At 37.4% G+C, this 20,458-nt stretch overlaps 1 pseudogene; it reads left to right on the top strand.

Annotated features, from left to right (window-relative positions):
• Nucleotides 1-12,879: 12,879 nt before the first annotated feature.
• Nucleotides 12,880-13,001, top strand: LOC117716667 (small nucleolar RNA SNORA17; annotated as a pseudogene).
• Nucleotides 13,002-20,458: the final 7,457 nt, after the last annotated feature.

Below are 20,458 nucleotides of genomic sequence, written 5' to 3'. Positions count from 1 at the left end.
TCTTACACTGCCTGCCTGCCTTTCATTATTGAATAAAGTGGAAGATATTCTGAAGATGATAAAGATTACAAGACACAATTTAAATGGAAGTCTCTGATTCTCAATAAGGAACACAGATAGAGAAATTACCATAGAAGTACATCTTTTACAGTATTCATTTCAGAATTTACATTCTGATTAGTTTAAATTTGTCTTGGAATTTGTTTCATTTCATTTCAATTTTTTTTCAAGCATATTCTTTTTTTTTTATTAGATATTTTATTTACACTTCAGATGCCATCCCCATTCCCCCCCCTTAGAAAACCCCTATCCCATGCCCCCTTTTCCTTTTTGCATTTATACATTTTTTAAAATAATGTTAATCATAAGCGTTATAAGTTTGGAATTGTTCAATCAGAGGTGTAACCCACTGACCAACCTAGATATAACAACTATCTTTGATTGGTGGAGATACATGAATATCTGCCTCCCTGTCTCCCCCCTCTTTCTCTCTTTCATCACCTAGCTTCTCCTCTCCTCCTTCTCCTCTTCTTACTCCTTTTCTTCCTCTCAGTACTCCTCCTACCTTAACTCCTCCTACACATCATCCTTCCTGTTAAAATGAAACTTTTCTCTCAAAATACAGTTAGAGCATAATTATGCCAATTTGTACCAGTGAGGTACAAGATAGTCCTAATACCCCATCCATCCTTTTGTTGACTAACCAGCACCTCTGTCATTTATCCTAACTAAAACATTTAGTTCTGAACCTGGCTTTAGGATGAATGTCAGCTGATGACCATCCACTCAAATCTTTTCTCTTATGGTAAATAGCTGTAAGTTTTCAACCCCATCAGAAATCCAGAATGACTGAGTTAACTATAATTGTGGGAAGCACAAAGCATAGCTTCTAAAACTTAGCCAATTTATAGAGACCTCTGAACACCTGAAAAGCCCCTATACTACCGAACGTTGGAGCATCAAATCTTCAGCCTTCTGGCCCAGAATCATCTGACAGACCTTGGTGATGCAGGATTATTAAGGACTGATTACTCTGTCTAGGCAGATATAATCAGTCGACTATTCTGCATGTGTGTTCTTTTCTGGACAGTAATTTGTCTGTAGATGGAGAGAGGCAATTCTTGCCTAGTGGCTGTTACCACACAACTGGAGTAACTCCAGGGATGCTCAATTTCTTCTTAGAATCCACAACAGGAAGCTGTCAGGAGCAGACAGGTCTCTAATCAATATGAACATTAATATATAAATATTTGTAGCGTCAGTTCTATGGACTTCTGATGTTTTGAAAACCAACTATCCATGTAAGGTAACCTGGACTGTTGTCTGTTCACTCCTCTCAGCTATTTCTAAATAAAATATGGGAAACACCCTAACAATAAACTCAAAAATATGAATTTGCTATAGTCCCTTAACTCATAGGTTAAGCGTCCCAAATCAGTTAAAAAGGTTAAAAAAGGGTTGGGTCTAGGCATTGTATTCCTAAATGTGTTATACAGGCACAATGCCCATGAGCGTATCAATATTCATCTTATTTTTATATTAATAAGAGGCTTGTACCAATGAAAACCTTAAATTTGAGATCAAAGTAAATTTTGTGCCATTTAAGAAATTATAACTTCATCTTGATAATAATTATACAGATTTCTACCAATAGGTTATGTCATTTCAATTTTTAAATGTTTTGATTCACTTAGTTCTTAAATGATGAAACTGTTTGGGAAGGACTATAAGATGTGGCCCTGATGAAGGAAGAGTGTTGCTGATGGTGGGCTTTGAGATTTCAAATGACTTGGGATATTCTTGTATCTCTCTTTACTTAAAATTTTTGGGTAAACGTGAGCTCTTGGCTGTTCCTATGCCTTTTCTTAGCCAACATGGACTCTAATGCTCTCAAATTAAACACTTTTTTTCTTTTAAAAAAAAATAAATGTTTTGATTCTTCATAGATAAGGGCAATGTAGAGCAGAAAAAAATTCTGATATTACTGAGATTTAAGCCTCTACCTTTACAAAACATTTCCAATTATTTGGGAACTCTCTGTATCCAGACACTTGACAACCTCAGTCTCCACCCTTTTTGAGCATCTCCTCATTTATAGTGAATATTACAATTATCTAATTTTTGAAAAATTTGCCTACCTATTTGCATATTTTATTTGTCTGTTCTAAGAAGTCTTATTGGGAATCCAACCTGAAAAGGCCAACCAATTCTGTTTTTGAAGCAACCCCATTTTGTGGGAGACCAGCGTGTAAACTCCAATTCAAGGAAGAAAATCACAAAGTTCACCAGAGGAATCATCCTATGATATCCTCTCCCCCACAGCCTCAGCCAAGATACAATAGCAGGATCATGATATATGAAGAAAACCAAAGACATCCTGCAGAGAATAGACAATCTGACTATCCTGTTTATTAGATGATTTTGCTTGTTTTCAGGTCTCCTGAATATTATGCCAGAAATACATTTTTAAATCTATTAATTCGCTGACCCATATAGAAATTCTCCAAGCTTGCTGTAACTACAATAAATACCCTGGGTCCCTAGACTCGGAACTCTAACTCTCACAGGTTGCAATGAAGAGAGTGAGAGACCTTGCTCCTAAGCTAGTAATAAAGACCCTTATAAGTTTACATGGGAATTGGCTTCTTGCTGGCCCTTGGATACCTGCAACTTGGCCATAACAAACCCAAGCAACTAAATATTTATAAATAAATGTGTTGTGGTATGATGTATAAAACTGTTTCTTTCCTTCCTCACCTATCTAAGGCATTCTCTTTTTGGCTTTAGTAAAAATTTGATGGCCAATTAGCTGGACAGAAACTGTAGAAGCTGGGAATTCCTGGGAGGGAGAAAAGAACTCTGGGTAGAAAGAAGGCCCTTTCCTCGGGAGACATGGGAGTAGACAGATTATGATCATAAGCCTGGAAGCTATGTGCATGGATGGGATTAATCAATACAATCATCTTAGATGAGCTAGTTCAGAGTCTGCCCAGCTAAGGCCTAAGGCTTTGAAATATTAAATGGTCACTGTGTGGCTAATTGGGGAAAAGCTGATTAAGGAATAATTGCTGCAGAAATAATTTCCAGCATTAACTAATATACACAGAATATTAATAATCATTTTAATTTACATATGTAAAGTCCATGGAAAATTACCCCCTGACCTTCCCCATTCCCAGAAGGGTGAGGCCACACAGTTCTTGGAAAAACCACAAGATCACTCCCTTTCCAAAAAGGGTGAAGACACATGGTTCCAAGGAAAACCTTGGGTTATCAGATACATGGAGCCTTCTGACAACAGAGAGCTCCCCATTAGAGGGTCCCCCACAGTCCATCAATGCCAACCGACTAGTTTATCACCAAAATCACCTGCCCTGTTCAAACTGTATATATGCTTCTGCCCGAGTGTATTCTGGGCTGCTTCTTCTCCTGCGTGACCAAGCAGTCCCAATGCACTGGACTAATTAATTAAATCATCTTGCGATTGCAGCATTTGCCCTCCGTCATTTGGCTCCACACATATATTTTTCAGGAGTAACCTATACCCTGTATGAAACAAACAACAACTGAAAAGTTTTAATTTTCTCTAAGAAAATCATCTTTTAAATACTTATATCATGTTAAAGAATATTCTTGTATGTGTGTTTTGAATGCTTCTTTTATTTTATTTTGTTCCATTTCAAACTTTTATGTGTCTTTTGGTCCATATGAGTGTATGTAGAGAGTCTGTAACTGTCTGTAGACCCCCCCCCCAAAAAAATGCTTCATGTCTCTTAGAACTAGACATATAAACAATTGTGTAATGGGAACTAAACTCCAGTCTTCTGGAAAATAGGTAGTGCTCTTAAATACAAAGTCATTACTTTCCATGTCCCCTTTAAAATTTGCATTATACAGGCTTTTAGTAAGACATTTTCATTACATTTTATAATCTTTGGGTACCACGCTTGGCTATCATTACCTCTGGCCTCCTATTAGCCCCCTTTGTTCACCAGATAGTTTTGTATGGATTTTCACTCCATATTCTACAGAGAGATAATCACTTATTTGCTGAGCAGAAATGGAGGAAGAATATTATATAGTTTTCTCATTTAATCTACTGTACATTTTCAAACATTTCTTTGTTTTCCCAAGACCTACTTTCAGTACCATTACAAAGTACAGAATATAAATAATTTACCATTATAAATTACATCTAAATTATCATTTTCCTAAAGGAACAAATTATTAACAAGTTAGAACAAAATTTAAGCATTAGAATGTAGTGGCTAAAAAAAAAAAACCAAATATTTAGAGTGTGATGACAAGTTCTGCCTCTCCTCTAGCATAGTCTTGATTTACCCACCAGCTAGGGAAAACAATGAAGAGTGGTTCAGAATGGGTTCCACCTTCTGTGTTTTCTTCCAGAGCATCAGAGCAAATAGATGCTATGGTTCCAGGTTGCTTCTGCGTATGTGTATGAGCCACTGGTACACCAGCCCAGAGAGGTTAGGGAAACGTCTTGAATGGAGGTCTGAAGTCTGCATTTCCCTTCAAGACATGAAATGACTCCTCTGCTTGCCTGACTGCAAGAGGGAACCAGAGTACAGAATGAGCAAGATCCTGCTTCAGTTGAGAGCAAGTTCTTTGGTGGGGGCACCTTCTTCAAAATATTAGTGTTGAAGCTCCTTTAGGTGAAGGTCTTCTTTGAAGATTTTTAATGAGACCATCTTAGATTGTTCATATCGCTTTACTGGAGAAAGTTTGAATGTATACATTTTATCTATGATGAATCAAAGATCATATGTTTTTTTTGGCAAAAGGTGTGAGAATAAGCAGGGAGGGAAGGTCACTGGCTGAAGGCTAAGGCTATAGATGCCTCAAGCATGGAGACGTGGGACAGGCGCTGGGTATGTAACTGACTGCTCATTACTACCTACTTGGAGGTCGAGATTAAGTTTTCCGAAACAGGCATGAAAACAGGGAGGAAATTAGTTCTAATCCTATCTCAAATCTCTGAGATTTCTGGGGTTTGAACATGCTCCAGCTCACCAGTCCCATGTCCTTTTCTCTGTTGTCACAGTCCATGTGCCCTACAGAGTGTCCCTAAGTAAAGGAACTTTTTAAGAGAACAGAGACAAAATTTATGTAGGCAACCACAGTGTACATTTTTTTTAAAAAATTGTTTAATTCAATCATTTAACTAATGTTTAAAAGACAGTCCAATGGCAAATAGCTCAACAGAATTAATCATTGCTGTTTTTCTTGACCCATTATACCACAATGGTTTAAGGTGGTAAAAAGAATAAGGTTTCTTTCTTTCTATCTATCTATCTATGTATCTATCTATCTATCTATCTATCTATCTATCTTTCTTTCTTTCTTTCTTTCTATCTATGTATCTATCTATCTATCAATTTATCTATCTATTTATTTGAAATTACAGATTTTATTTCTATCCCAGTACACCTTCCAACTGTTCAACATCCCATACCACCTCTCTGCCCCCAGTATTCTTGAGGATGTCCCCACCCCACACCCCACCAGACCTCTAAACTCCCTGGGGACTTCAGTCTCTTGAGGTTTAAGTGCATTTCCTCTGACTAAACCCAGACCCAGCATTCATCTGCTGTATATGTGTTGGGAGTCTCATATCAGCTGGTGTATGCTGAATGGTTAGTGGTCCAGTGTTTAAGAGATCTCTGGGGTCCATGTTAATTGAGACTGCTGATCCTCCTACAGGTTCACCCTCCTCCTCAGCTTCTTCCAGCATTTCCCTAATTCAACCACAGGGGTCAGCAGCTTCTGTCCTTTGATTGGGTGCAAATATCTGCATCTGACCCTTTCAGCTGCTTGTAGGTCTTTTGGAGGGCAGTCGTGATAGGTCCCTTTTTGTGAGCATTCCATAGCCTCAGTAATAGTGTCAGGCCTTGAGACCTCCCCTTGAGCTGGATCCCACTGTCGGCCTGTTGCTGGACCTTCTTTTCCTCGGGCTCCTCTCCAGTTCTATCCCTGTAGCTCTTTTTGACAGGAACAATTATGAGTCAGAGTTTTGACTGTGGGATGGCAACCTATCCCTCAATTGATGCCCTGACTTTTTGCTGGAGGTGAGCTCTACAAGTTCCCTCTCCTGATTGTAGGGCATCTCACCTAAGGTCTCTCCTTCTGATTCCTGAGAGTATCTCACTTTCCTGGGTCTCTGGTAAGTCTGGAAGGTCCCCCAAACCTTCTACCTCCCAAGATTGCCTGTTTCTGCTGGCCCTCAGGGCTTCAGTCCTTCCCCCACTCTCACACCCATCCCCTGCACAATACTACATGCTGTTACCTGCACGAGCCTTCCTCATCCACTTTCCCTCCAATATTCCTCCCTCCCTCTCTCCCTCCCCCCTTGTGATTGCTTTCTTCTCCCTCCCCAGTGGAGCTGAGGCATCCTTATTTGGGCCCTTCAGCTTGTTGAGCTTTTTGAGTTCTGTGGACTGTATCTTGGGTATTCTGTACATTTTGGGGGCAAATATCCACTTATTAGTGAGTACATAGCATGCATGTCTTTTTGAGTCTGAGTTACCTCACTCAGGATGATATTTTCTAGTCCCATCCATTTGCCTGCAAAACACAGTACATTCTCATACCTAATAGCTGAGTAGTATTTCATTGTGTAAATGAACCACATTTTCTGTACTCATTCATCCACTGTGGGACATTTGAGTTGTTTGCAGCTTCTGGCTATCACAAACAAGGCCACTATGAACATACTGGAGCACATGCCCCTATGGCATGTTGGGGCAGCTTTTGGGTATATTTCCAAGAGTGGTATTGCTGGGTCTTCAGGTAGCTCTATTTCCAATTTTCTAAGGAATCTCCAGATTGATTGCCAGAGAAGTAGTACCAGTTTGCAATCCCACAAGCAATGGAGGAGTATTCCTCCGTTTCATCTAGATTTTCCAGTTTTGTTAATATAGGGGTTTTGTAGTAGTAGTAGTAGTAGTAGTAGAATCTGATGATTTTTTTTAAACTTCCTCCATTTCTGTTGTTATGTCTTCCTTTTTATTTCTGAGTTTGTTAATTTGGATACAGCCTCTGAGCCTTTTAGGTAGTTTGCTTGAGGTTTATCTATCTTGATAATACTCTCAAAGAACCAGCTGTTGCTTTTGTTGGTTCTTTGTATTCTTCTCTTTGTTTCTATTTGGTTGATTTCATCCCAGAGTTTGACTATTTCCTGTCTTCTACTCCTCTGTGGCTCTGTGTGGTTTCTGTTTTAATGACCTATACATTGTTGAGGTGAGAATGGGGTGTTAAAGTCTCCCAATATTATTGTGTGGGTTTCAGTGTGTGTTTTGAGCTTTAGTAAAGCTTCTTATATGAATGTTGGTGCCCTTGCATTTGGGGCATAGATGTTCAGAATTGAGACTTTCTCTTGGTGCATTTTCCATTTGATAAATTTTAAGTGTCATTTCTCATCATGCTTGATAACTTTTGGTTGAAAGTCTATTTTATTGGATATTAGGGTGGCAACAACAGCTTGTTTCCTGGGACCATTTGCTTGGAAGAACTTTTTTCCATCCTTTTACTCTGAGATAGTGGCTGTTTTTGTTATTGGAAGTGTGTTTCTTGTATGCAGCAAAATGCTGGATCTTGTTTGTGTATCTAGTCTGTTAGCTTATGTCTTTTTTACAGATGAGTTGAGTCCATTCATATTGAGAGATATTAAAAAGAGATAACTGTTGGTTCCTAATATGTTCGTTTGTGTAGGTGGCTTTATGTGCTTATGGTTCTCTCCTTTCGGCTTTGTTGTGAGATGCTTAATATCTTGTCTTTTCTTTGGTGTAGGTACCTTACTTTTGTTGAAGTTTTCCTTCTAGGATCCTCTGTAAGGATGGATTGGTAAATAGATACTGTTTGAACTTGGTTTTGTCCTGAAATATTTTGTTTTCTCCATCATGAGAGTTTTGCTGAGTATAGTAGGTTTGGCTGGCATTTGTGTTCTCTTAGTCTGTATGACCTCTGACCAGGATCTTCTGTCTTTCACAGTCTCTGTTGAGAAGTCTGGTGTAATTATGATAAGTCTACCTTTGCTTGTTACTTGGTCTTTTTCTCTTGCAGCTTTTAATATTATTTCTCTGTTCTATGCATTCAGTGTTTTAACTATTACGTGATGAGAGGTTTTTTTTTTTTTTGGTCCAATTTATTTGGTGTTCTATAGGCTCTTGTACCTTTATGACAATCTCTTTCTTTAGGTTGGGAAGTTTTCTATAATTTTGTTGAAGACATTTACAGGTCCTTTGAGCTGGGAATCTTTGTTCTCCTCTATTCCAATTATTCTTTGATTTGGTCTTTTCATTGTGTCTTGAATTTCCTGGGTTAGGAATTTTTTATGTTTTGAATTTTCTTTTACAATTTTGTCAATCTCTAAGGTAAGTTTTCTTTTTAAAGTACAAGACAGATAGTACATATTTTAGGCACCACAGTGACAGTGTCTGTTTTCATTTAATTCTGCTTCAATATCATGGATGCAGTATAGAAAACATACCACATGCTCTATCAAGATTATTTTCAAATAAAATTTTATGAGACAGGCAGCTGCCAATGTTTTTTGTCATTCAGGATATTGTTTTTTAATTGCTGGTTAAGAACTGTACAGTGTTACATGAAGCTGTTTATTATCTGTCAGGGGCAGCCCTGCTTATACACTGAAGGCCTAGAATCAGCCATGGGCCTGACATAAATGCCTGCTAATACAAAGTTTTGGGTCTCTGTGGAAAACACCGAAACAGATATTGTAAACAAGCAGCTTTGATGAAAAGTTACCAAGCCTAAATTGTCATAGACCTTGTAGATAGGTAGGTAGCCTGGGTGGATAGTACCAACTTAGATAAGGACAAGTGAATCATAGACGGAGTCACAGTGATCTGTCCCCTTAACCTTCACCCAGCTGACACTCTGTTCTGGAAGATATCTGTACTCCCCCTGAACACCTACACTCCTGCGTCAGCCCCTTCCCCACATCCTGCCTTTTTGTGAATATAACCCCTGTGTGAAAAAGTAAAAATTATAGTTTGATCAGCCTACAGACAAGCCGTGATTCTTTGTGTTTGCCTGTCCCCCATCTTCTCTTTCAGGTGATCTCCCTGGCTCCCTGTTTAATGCCCTGCTGGCAAGGACAATTATCTTTGGTTTAGTATTAAATCCAACAAATTATGTTTTGATAGGTATTGAATTTGACTGGCAGGGGACAATTCTATTCAGGCCTCATGAACCCTTCCTTATAATCCAAATGATATCAACGAATAATTATTTTCTTAATAATTGTTTTTTTATATTTCTAATATGAATATAAATCTAAACTTTATATACTTGAATTAATATAAATAAATAGTATTCAAATTTTTTCTTTGATAATATGCATATATACAATTGAAATGATTATATTTTGATATTTTAAATCTCTCAATTTTATTCAATAGTGTACACAACTTTTTTTGAAATGTATAATATAAGAATTTTTTCAAATGTATAATATGAAAATATACACTCCAACCTGTACAGGTCCCTGCAGGTTGTTCCACTTCCTCAAAGTTTCTAGCATTATTGAGTGTCTACACATGCTGGAATGAGCTTTAGTGCTGCAGCTGTCTTTGAATCATTCCTGTGTCTATAAGGATCCCCTTTTCCCTAATCCTATAATAAAACTGTCATTCATCAAGTTCAACTTTGGTAGTATAAGCAAAATTCATATACTTAAATTATTTTATTTTATGGGTTTAGGGTTTTAGCCTACATGTAAGACTGTATAACATGTGGATGTCTGATGCACACAGAGGCCAGAAGAGAGCTTCTGATCCCCTGAAACTAGAGAAACAAAGTGCTGTGAAATACAGTATAAGTGTTGGTAATCAAATCCAAGGCCTCTGGAAGAGTAGCCAGCGTTTTTAACTATTTCACAATCTTTCTCCAGCCTATACATGTATGCATTTATCAATCCCAAGAGTCTCCTTATTCCAGTTGAACATTTTTTTAACTTTCCCCCCCCCCAAAAAAGTGCCAGGCAGGAGAAATGGTCACAGAAATAGAAATTCTTTGGTGTTTTGACAGAAAGTTCTAATATTCATAAAGAGACTCAATAAGGCAACTCAACAGGAGGAAAAGAGTCCCAATAGCAGCTAAAAGAGTCAGTAAAGGGCTCCCAATGTTAGGAGTCCTACAAAAACACAAAGCTCACAGTCATAACGTATAAGCAGAGAAGTTGGTAAAGACAGTTGCTGGTTGCTTAATTGATTTGGAGGGCCATGTTCTATGATCCTCCATCTTCCCTGACTCCTCCTGTTAGTATTATGCAGCAAAAACATACCTTGGATAATACAGTATAATGTATAAAAAATAGATCATATCATCTTAGACAAGGGCGTTATTTTGTGAAGAGGAAGAATCAAAGACCATCTCAGAGTGGGGACATTGGAGGTTGGGGAGCAGACAGAAAGACTGACAGTGACAGAGAAATTGGGAAATAGACAGAACAAAAGAGAAACGAAGAGCTATAATGGCCAGAGAGACCTTTTAAAGAGTACCGATGTCTCACAGAAAAATACACAGCTCAGAACTACAGTGGAAATGCATTCTGCCTGGCAGAGGTGAGTGATGAAAGAAACTGCTAGAGGTGAAGTGCAGGCTGGTAGAGCACCTGATTTGTAGCACCTACAATCTTTCCTCCCTGTTTTAGTGTTTCTACTGCTGTGAGGAGACACCATGACCATAGCAACTCTTAGAAAAGTAAACATTTTAATGGTGGATGTCATATATTTCAGAGGTTCTGTACATTAGCATCACAATGGGAAGCATCCTGGCATGCAGGCAGACAAAGTGCTGAAAAGCTATTAGAGAGTTCTAAGGCAGCAGAAAGAGACGGTGAGCCATTAGGAAAGATTTGAGTTTCTAAATCTTCAAAGCCCCAGTGACACATTTCATCCAATAATTACATATGTTCTGCTATATTCCTGTGGGAAGTATTTTTATTTAAACCACCATAATGATCCTCTTCTATGAGGTTCCCTAAGCTCTACTGGGGACCAAATGGAGATTGGAAACTTCCAATTTAGATTCTCAGCATAATGTCTGGAAGTGGGTTTCTCCATTTGAAGTTGAGTACTGTTCTCTCAATGTCTGTAAAAATTGTGATGGAATAATAATGGGGATTGCACTGGATATATAGATTGCTTTTGGTAAGATGGCCATTGATAGTATGTTAATTCTGTCAATCAATGAGTATGAAAGATCTTTCCATCTTCTGATATCTCCATTAATTTATTTCTTCAAAGTCCTGAACTTATAGTTATATAAGTCTTCACTTGCTTGATTAGTGTTACCTCACATATTTTATACTATTTGTTGCTATTTTAAAGTGTATTGTTTACATGATTTCTTTCTCAGACATTTTTTTGTTTGTATATAGCAGTACTGATTATTTTGAGTTAATCTTGTATCTAGCCACTTCAATGAAATTTTTATCAACTCTAGGAGTTCCCAGGAGGAATTTTTGGAATCACTTTCTTATTATACTATTATATCATCTGCAATAGTGATGCTTTGACATCTTTCTTTCCAACTTGTATCCCCTTGAACTTCTTCAGTTATCTTCTCTAGCTGGAATGTCAAGTATTATATCGGATAAATATGCAGAGAATGGACATTCTTGTTTTGTTACTGACTTTAGAGAAATTTCTTTGAATTTCTCTCCATTTGATTTTGGGCATAGATTTGCTGTGAATTAATTTTATTGCATGTAGGCATGTCTAATGAGAATCATAGGAATCAGGTGAGGGAGAAGTGATGAAGGGAGAGAGTGCAGGAAGAGACAACTGGAATTGGAGTTCATTTCACGATGTTTAGAAACTGAGTGCAATGGAAACTCCCCGGAATCTATGAGGGTGACCCTTTAATGATAACTCTTAATAACAAGAAATACAGAGCCTGAACCAGTCATCTTCTGAGACCAGGCAAAGCTTCCAGTAGACACTAACTCAACCACAAAACCTTTCACTTACAAGTCTTCCTGTCTGCAAGATTGTTTAGTTAAAGATGACACAAAACTTGTGAGAGTGGTCAACCAATAACTGGTCCAATTTGAGACCTATGCCATGGGAGGGAGCCCATGTCTGACACTGCTTAGAGGCCAGGAACCAGAAGCTAGATAGCCTAGAGACTTAGAATAGAATAAAACACAACTGACACGAGAAATCAATAAAATGATTCCTAATGATATTCTGCTATATTTATAGATCAGAGGTTAACATAATCATTATCAAAGAGGTGTCATCCAGCAACTGATAGGAGAAGATTCAGAGACCCACAGACAGACTTTAGGAGCAGCTCAGGAAATCTTGTGAAAGAAGGGAAGGAAGAATTGTAGGAGCCGTAAGGTTCAATGATACCACAAAAATATGGCCCAGAGAATCAACTTACCTAGGTTTATAAGGACTCAAAGGGTCTTAACAGACAATCAGGGACCCTGTGTTGGTCTGACCTAGATTCTTTCATATATTATTGTTGTATAGCTAGATATTTTTTTTTTTTTTTGGAATTCCAAACCTTAAGTGGTAGGCTGTTTCTGACTCATTGCCTGATTTTGGGACCTTTTTCCTCCTACTAGGTTTGCTTGTCAAGCATTGATATAAGGGTATGCCCCTAGTCTAATTATGAATTTTACTGCCATGTTTGGTTGATATTTCTGGGAGTCCTGACACTTCATTTATCAAAGTGCAGGAGTAGATCTAAGGGAGGAGGGGAGATGTGTGTGTCAGGGAAAGTGGGAGGAGAGCAGGGAGGAGAAACTGCAGTTAGGATGTAACATATGAGATAAGAATATATGAACAAACAAACAAATAAATAGGAAATCAAAAGAAAGAAATTTCTGTACCTGGAAGCAGCTGTGTTTGTTACATGTGTGCTAGTATGTGACAACAAAAAGAGAAACTAAGTCTAGAGTCAGTGTTTTAACCTATGAACATCTGAATGGTTAGCAGTCCAATATTCTCTCTTACTGAATCTGGAACCAGGATCCTTGGATAGGGAGCTAGTGTTACAGGCTGCAATGGCTCCCAGGACTGGGAGTGTCTTAGCATTTTATTTCTGTGAACAAACAACATGACCATGGCAACTCCTATAAGGACAACATTTAATTGGGCCTGGCTTACAGGATCAGAGGCTCAGACCATTATCATCAAGGTGGGAACTTGGCAGCATTCAGGTAGGTTTGGTACAGGAGGAGCTGAGAGGTTTACGTCTTCATCTGAAGCCGTTAGCAGAATACTGGCTTCCAGCAGCTAAGATGAATGACCTATAGGCCACACTCACAGTAACACACCTACTCAAATAACTCCATAGCTACTCCAACAGTACCATAACTTCTAATAGTCCCACTTCCTGGGCCAAGCACATAAAAACCATCACATTCTACTCCCTAGCCTCCATAGGCTTGTTCAAACGTGTGAGTCTATAAAGCCCATACTTACACATAGCATAACGCAAAATACATTTAATCCAACTCCAAAGGTTTCCATAGTCTATAGCAGTCTAAACAATGTTAAATCTTCAAAGTTCAAAGTCTCTTCTGAGATTCATCCAATCACTAAACTGTAAAGCCCAAAGCAAGACAGGAAAGCAGCTGGGCAAACTCCAAACTCTGCATCTCCATGTCTGATGTCAAAGCAGTCTTCAGATCTCCAACTCCTTTTTCTTCTTTGTTGACTGCAACATACTTCTTTCTCCTGGGCTGCTTCGACTCCCTGTTAGGAGATTTCCTCAGCAGTTAGACCACAGTTCTTGCATCTTGAACATCTTGGAGTCTCCAAGGAAATGTCAATGTTATAGCTTCTTGTTTCATATCTGGGATTCACACATGATCTTCTTGAGTCCTCCAAAGGGCTGGCATCTCTTCTCCAGCTCTGCCCTCTGTAGCACTCTAAGCTCAGGCTGATCCACTCGACTAATGCAGCTGTTCCTGGAGATCATCCATGGTATTTGCATCTCTAATATGCTGGGGTCTTCTGCTGCAACTAGGTTTTACCAAAATAGCCTCTCATAAGATCTCTTCATAGTGCCAAGCCTCAACACCTTTGCATGACCCCTTCAGTCCTGGGCTATCAACTGCAGCTGAGGCTGCAACTTCAGCAATGGCCTTCCATGGCCTCTGACAGTGCCAAGCCTTGGCTGCTCTTCATGACCCCTTCATACCTTCAAAACGAATTTCACCTGGGAGACTCTTTCAAATTACCAAGTACAGCTGCAGCATGCAGTACAACTTTGGCTATCTCTATAACACAGCTTCTTTGTGTTTTCAGGAAATCTAAGACCCCTATGAATGGAGGACCTCATCCAAGCTTCAGGAATTTGCAGCCACCCAATAACTCACAAGACACCAAACTCAATGAAATCAGCAAGAGGTATATTTCCATCAGCATGCTGAGGTCAAGACCCATGACACAGGCAGGGGCAGTGGGGTCTGACCCCAGGCTTTGGAGGCAGAAAAAATTTGAAGGCAAAAGCCACAAGGAAAAAACCACAACCCAGGGGGAAAAATCACAACCCAGGGGGAGTGAAGGGGGGTTATTGGAGAGCACCTGTGGAAAGTCTCAGCCAATTATTCAGTTTGTGACAGGATCCAAGGAACAATCATGGGGAACATTTTGTGTAGGCTATTCTCAAGAGCCTATTTGTATTCAACCATCTATCTTGTGGTCAGCCAAGTTCCTGAAACACAGAGCTCACAACCAAGCTGACCTGTACTCTTGGTTCTGCTTAGCCTGCTAGGAGGTTTTGAAAATTTTTAACCCTTTCAGAAACACTTCCCAGAAGATCTCACCTCAGTGTTGCTGGTCTCTTCTTAATCACTGCTAAATTCTTAGCTCCAGCTAACCAGCTTTAATTGTTCCACTCATCCCTTCTATTTTTCACTCTAAAGCCAGTGACACATACGCTGAAGCTGCCGAGTTCTGCTGCTTGCAGGAGCTGGAACATGGCCCCTTGTTCTATTATGTTCATTATCACTAGCTTTCCAACTCCTTCACTGCCTAAGCTGGGCTGTCCTGGATCCTGCTCTATAGATTGACTTTGAACTGAGAGATCTGCATGCTTGTCTCCTGGAATTGAAACTCTTCTTCACTCACAACTTGCTCAGTTCCAGGCTGGCCTTGAACTCAAGAGATCTGCTTGACCTTATCTCCTGGAATTAAAGGTGTGTACCACCAAGCCTGTATCTAAATTTAGCTGGGTAGGATCTTGCCCCAAAGTCTCACTGCCTTAATCTGCTATCTCCTGGAACACAGAATCCAGCTTCATTTCACTTCATGGTGTCCATTTAATACTCGAACCATATATGTTATATTTTTCCTTTCTGAGTTTGCTAGGCTTGTTCACAATTCTCTTCATGAGACTTAACCAGGAAAAAAAGTCTCTGCTGGGCTTTTTTTGAGACTTCCTTTGTCAATACAATTAATACAAATCTCTTCATCTTATCCTCAGGTCAACTTTTTAGACAAGGAGAAGGAGAGAGAGAGAGATTATACTTGCAGTTTCTGGACCAATAAGCTGTCTGTTGGGCTAAAACACTCATCTAGGCATCCTTTCTTCTTACCACTTCAAATTATAATGTAGTACTTAATCCAAGAATATGCAATCGTTCTTTGGAATCAAGAGATAACTAATGGCAAGTATTTCATAGAACAATCATCCCATAAATCACCTATCCAAGATACCATACAGTTTCAAGTCAGTTATAGACAGAGGTTTTAGTTCTATATCCTCCACTGGCAAGATATATGTGTCTGCCACCAGCTTTCTCAGATCACTTTCAATCCTCTGCCAACTGTACAGCAGAAGACAACCACTAGATTGCTAGCCTTTGTGGTTGGGTTCAGGGTGGTGAGGCAATGCTTGAGAACAAGGGATAGAGGAGCAGTTGTTAGAAACATATCCCAGGTGTCAAGGATGCTGCAAACAGTAGTTTATGAACATTCTCTCTTGTGTCATTTGTTATGTAAAATTATTCTTGGCAAGATGAGAAAAAAATGTCTACTCACTCAGATAGAGTCTAATCACTAGCAATAGATCAAAGGACATATACTACTAAAGTTGAACTTGGTGAACCAATGAATTTCTTTGTGATTATTCATGAGAATATGGGTGAAGAATTAATTACAGGAACATAAATAATGTAAAAGCAATTGCATTGCCAAAGCTTTTTCTAATATTGTTTATACCTCACAAAATCTTGAAACATTGCAAAATGTACAGCCAATCTCAATTTCAACTGCCAATTTATTCAGTTTAGAATCTCTCAGAACTTGGGCCTCTGGACATGCCTATAAGGAATAATCTTGATTAGTCTAACTGAAGTACACATATTTATATAATAAGAATGACACTATTATCTGGGCTAAGATTCTGGGCTGTATCAAAGGAAGAATACAAGTAAGCATTGGCATTACTCACTCTCTGCTTCTTAATTATGTCAGCAGCCATTGTAATCTTCTTCTGCCTCAACATTCCCACTATTATGCGCTGTACCCTGCAACTGTGCACTGAAATAAATTCCTTTATAACTTAATTTGGTGAGGGAATTTTATCTCAGTAGTAAATAAGTAAAACAAGCATAGGCCAATAAAGCTGGTGCTGAGTCTGATATCAGTACTCAAGAATAGAACATCAAAGAAATAAATCATAAAATTCTTTAAAAGGGATAGGTGTACACAATTTTACTGAAAACTGCAACATTTGAAGACAAAGTGTATAAATAAGAAATCACCTAAGTGACTCAGTAGTTTGACGTAATCTGAGTGAACCTTTCTAGGTTTCTTCCAAGAACAAGAAAATCAGATTGTCATTAGACTTCTAACAACATTTTATTAGTCCAGCATGAAACCTTAAAAATGAAAATAAATTGCAAAGAAAATGTAGTTTTTTTTAGACATCCATAAGAACATATCAGATAAAGGAAATGAAAGTCAGCTATGGATACTGAGCAACATTCTTATAAAGAGTCTTCCTGAGAGATGGATTCGACCACAATTTATACAACCAAGAGTCATTGGAAACTATACAATGTCTACTTTGTCTGGTTCAAAAAAATCAGAAAGGACCTGATAGAAATTTTATTATTTGCCTTGAGGCAGTGCAAATCAATTCTCACATTCTATTATTAAGAACTTAGTCACATGGCTTCAGAGTCTTGTAAAAAGAATAGAGCCTATGTCTGGCTAAAATTCTATTACTTTAAGATAAATGGAAATACATATTTTATGAGGTTCCAATACCCTAATCTTCATAAATATGTGACAGTTTTCTTTGTCACCTTATCAGTGTTTGGTTTATATACTTCAGGCAATTGTGTAATATACACGTGCATGTTTGAACTTTAAAGGTCTAGTTAACCTGACATGATGTCATTTACATTTTATCTGTGAAAAATATATGAATCATTAAAATACAATCAAAAAACCTGAATTTTATATATTAAAGTCAAATTATTTATGCTCACCCACATTATAAAATACATTTCAAAATTACCCTTAAGAACATTCCTTTTTATACTTTAGTTTAATTCAAAATAAAATACAAAGGTAATTCTTAATTATCAAGAAAAGCTTTTAAGCTATTTATTTATTTATTTATTTATTAACATAATTGTTGTTTATGGGTATGTACCTGCATCATAGAGTACGTATGTGCACCGCATTCATGAAAGTAATCACAGTAGTCATGAGTATTTAAAATTTGATTAGACAGTTGTTACCTACTTGGCATGAGTTTTTAGAATAAAAACTGGGTACTCTGCAAAGGAATCAAGCTTTCTTTTTTAATATTTTTCATTATTTATGTAATGTATATATGTACAGTGTAGCTGTCTTCAGACACACCAGAAGAATGATACCATTTCAGATGGTTTTATGCTACCATGTGTTAATTAAACTCAGGACTTCTAGTAGAGCAGTCAATGCTCTTAACCACTTACTCATCTTTCCAGCCCTGGAACAAGACTTCTTAACTATTAAGTAATCTGTCTAGTCTGAATATATAATTTTATTTTTATGTATCTGCTAATATATGTTGCGGAACTTACTGCCCCACACTTGGGGACCAAAATGTTGTGGACCTCTCTGTCAATGTTGGAACCCGCACTGCCAAAAGCCTTGAGGGCTAAATTGTTAGAGCCTGCACTGCCCCAAGCTGCTCTGGTAGAACAGAGACTAGACAGAGTGTGATTCAATCCCGTTTATTCTTCAGTCTCTCTTCCTAGTCCAAGTCCCAAATCGTGAGATCCTAGTCCCTAGTTCCTAGTCCCTAGTGCCTCCAAGTTCCAAGTTCCAAGTTCTAGTCTCAAGTCTCATCCAAGTACAAGTGTCTAATCCAAGTGTCTAATTCCTAGTTGCCTGTCTCAAGTCTCAAGTGCCTACTACTAATTTCAAGTTCTTCTTCCAAGTGCCAAGTGCCTAATACCTAATAATAATCTCTTCTGTCTGCCTCTTGCCTTTTATATGTCTCACTTCTAAGCCACGCCCTTAGATCTTATTTCTAAATCTGATCTTAAGCCACACACCTTTAAGTCTCACACACCCAAGGAAAAATCTTGGATATCTAAAACAAGATGTTATCAGAGTGTGCTCAGCTGTTGTAGGCTATTGTAATCAAGTCTCTTGTCAGGGTATATGGCTCAAGATGGCTGCAAAGATGATAGCCACCTTCTGTTGGCTCCCCACAAGTATAAAAATATTTTATAATACTTTCTAGAAAACATATCTAGAAATCATATTTATAGAAACATTCTGAAATAATTGTATTAAGTAAACATATTGCTTGATAAAAATTTTATACTATAAGTAAAAACATTATAAATTATACTTATATCTTTAAATCAAAGGGACCTTCCACTAGTTCTCTGAGGATATATTCATGTTTTACTGTGCTTAGATGAAAACTGTTTAATCATTTTAGAAATAAGCTTACATTTCTGGAAATAACATACATTTAGTTTTTAATGAATTCTGATTAATGCATAGTTTTCAAATATTTGACTAGTGGTTTAAAAAATGATCATAAATAGAATAATTATTCTATAATCATATTTTTAATGATTTCTTCCTGCAATGACATTTGCAAATAATGTCAAAAGTACTAATTTGTTAGAAGAAATTAGTAATGGTTCTTAATTGCCTATATATTAATCCTATCTCAAATTTCTATACTGATTAAAAAATATTACAGAAATTGTATTTTAAAGTTCAAGCTGTTTCATTAGTAGAGAAGAAATTTCTTCTCCTATGCACAATAAAACATAATTCACCTCCTTTTAAAGATGAACAAATATCATAGGATTTATCTTTATATTTCATACATATGATCAATGATTAATACTGTATTTCCTCTATAGCCTGCAGTTGTATTTAGAATTCAAAATTGTTTGTATTAAAATAATACATTATTTTCACCCTTTAATTTTAAACTTGTCTAAATAATTTTCTAATAATTTGAATTTTTAGAATATTCTTTACATGATTTCTTGTTACTTTAGTGATAACTACATTTTTATTTACCTCACATAAATTTTATTTATAATGTTATATCATGGCAACATAACTGAGAAAAAGGTAAAACTAATTCCTTTAGTCTATGGTCACCACTATAACATGTTTTCAATTACTGTGTTATGTATTTGTTATTGCTGAATTGGCATAAATTAAAAATTTACTAAATAAAACAAACATATCAAAGCACATCAAACTTCTTTCAAGACAGATTATTGCAGATAATATAAAAGACTACTAAACAAGTTACTATAGACTTTTCTACAAGAATATTCTCAAATAATCTAAACTTAATTTATAAATAAAAAACAAAGCAAAAATATGGTAGTGTTGGCCGTGATTGGTAGCATTATGGATAAGCCAGCCATGGAAGCATGAGAACAAAATAGCTGGTTCAGTCCCACACCTGTATCTCATCAGAGCACAGGACCTGCCCTTCACCTCAGCAGCACAACAGAGATGACCCTGCTCACCTGGACATGAGAGCAGAAGACTGGCTCTGCCTCCAAAAACTCAGAGATAATCCTAAATAAAATAATATATAAGACATAATGTTTATTTTCAGGTAAATTTTTGCAATAATTTTTTTCTTTGTTATAGAACCTCAGTGCTCCATATGAATGCAGTTCATGCAGCCATTTCAATGGTAATACTCTTTCATCAGAGATTACTACTCTGAAAATAACAAATAATATATGTTATAGGGTAGAATTTTGTTAAACCTTGACCAAATGAACTCATAAACCATAGGTACTGTTGCACTTTAACATAGTTATTGTCATTTGATGGAATTGGAAAGAATTTCTTCTAAAATTTTGGTATTGTAAGAAGTGTGGTCAATGTGCCTATTACACACTCTATTCTACATATAGTCATTAACCTTGTGTTCTTTCACTTACAGTTCAGAATGT

This window comes from Arvicanthis niloticus, chromosome 10, assembly GCF_011762505.2.
Source record: "Arvicanthis niloticus isolate mArvNil1 chromosome 10, mArvNil1.pat.X, whole genome shotgun sequence".
Taxonomy (NCBI): domain Eukaryota; kingdom Metazoa; phylum Chordata; class Mammalia; order Rodentia; family Muridae; genus Arvicanthis; species Arvicanthis niloticus.
The sequence above is the reverse complement of the archived record's forward strand: the minus strand, read 5'-3'. Positions and strand labels throughout refer to the sequence as shown.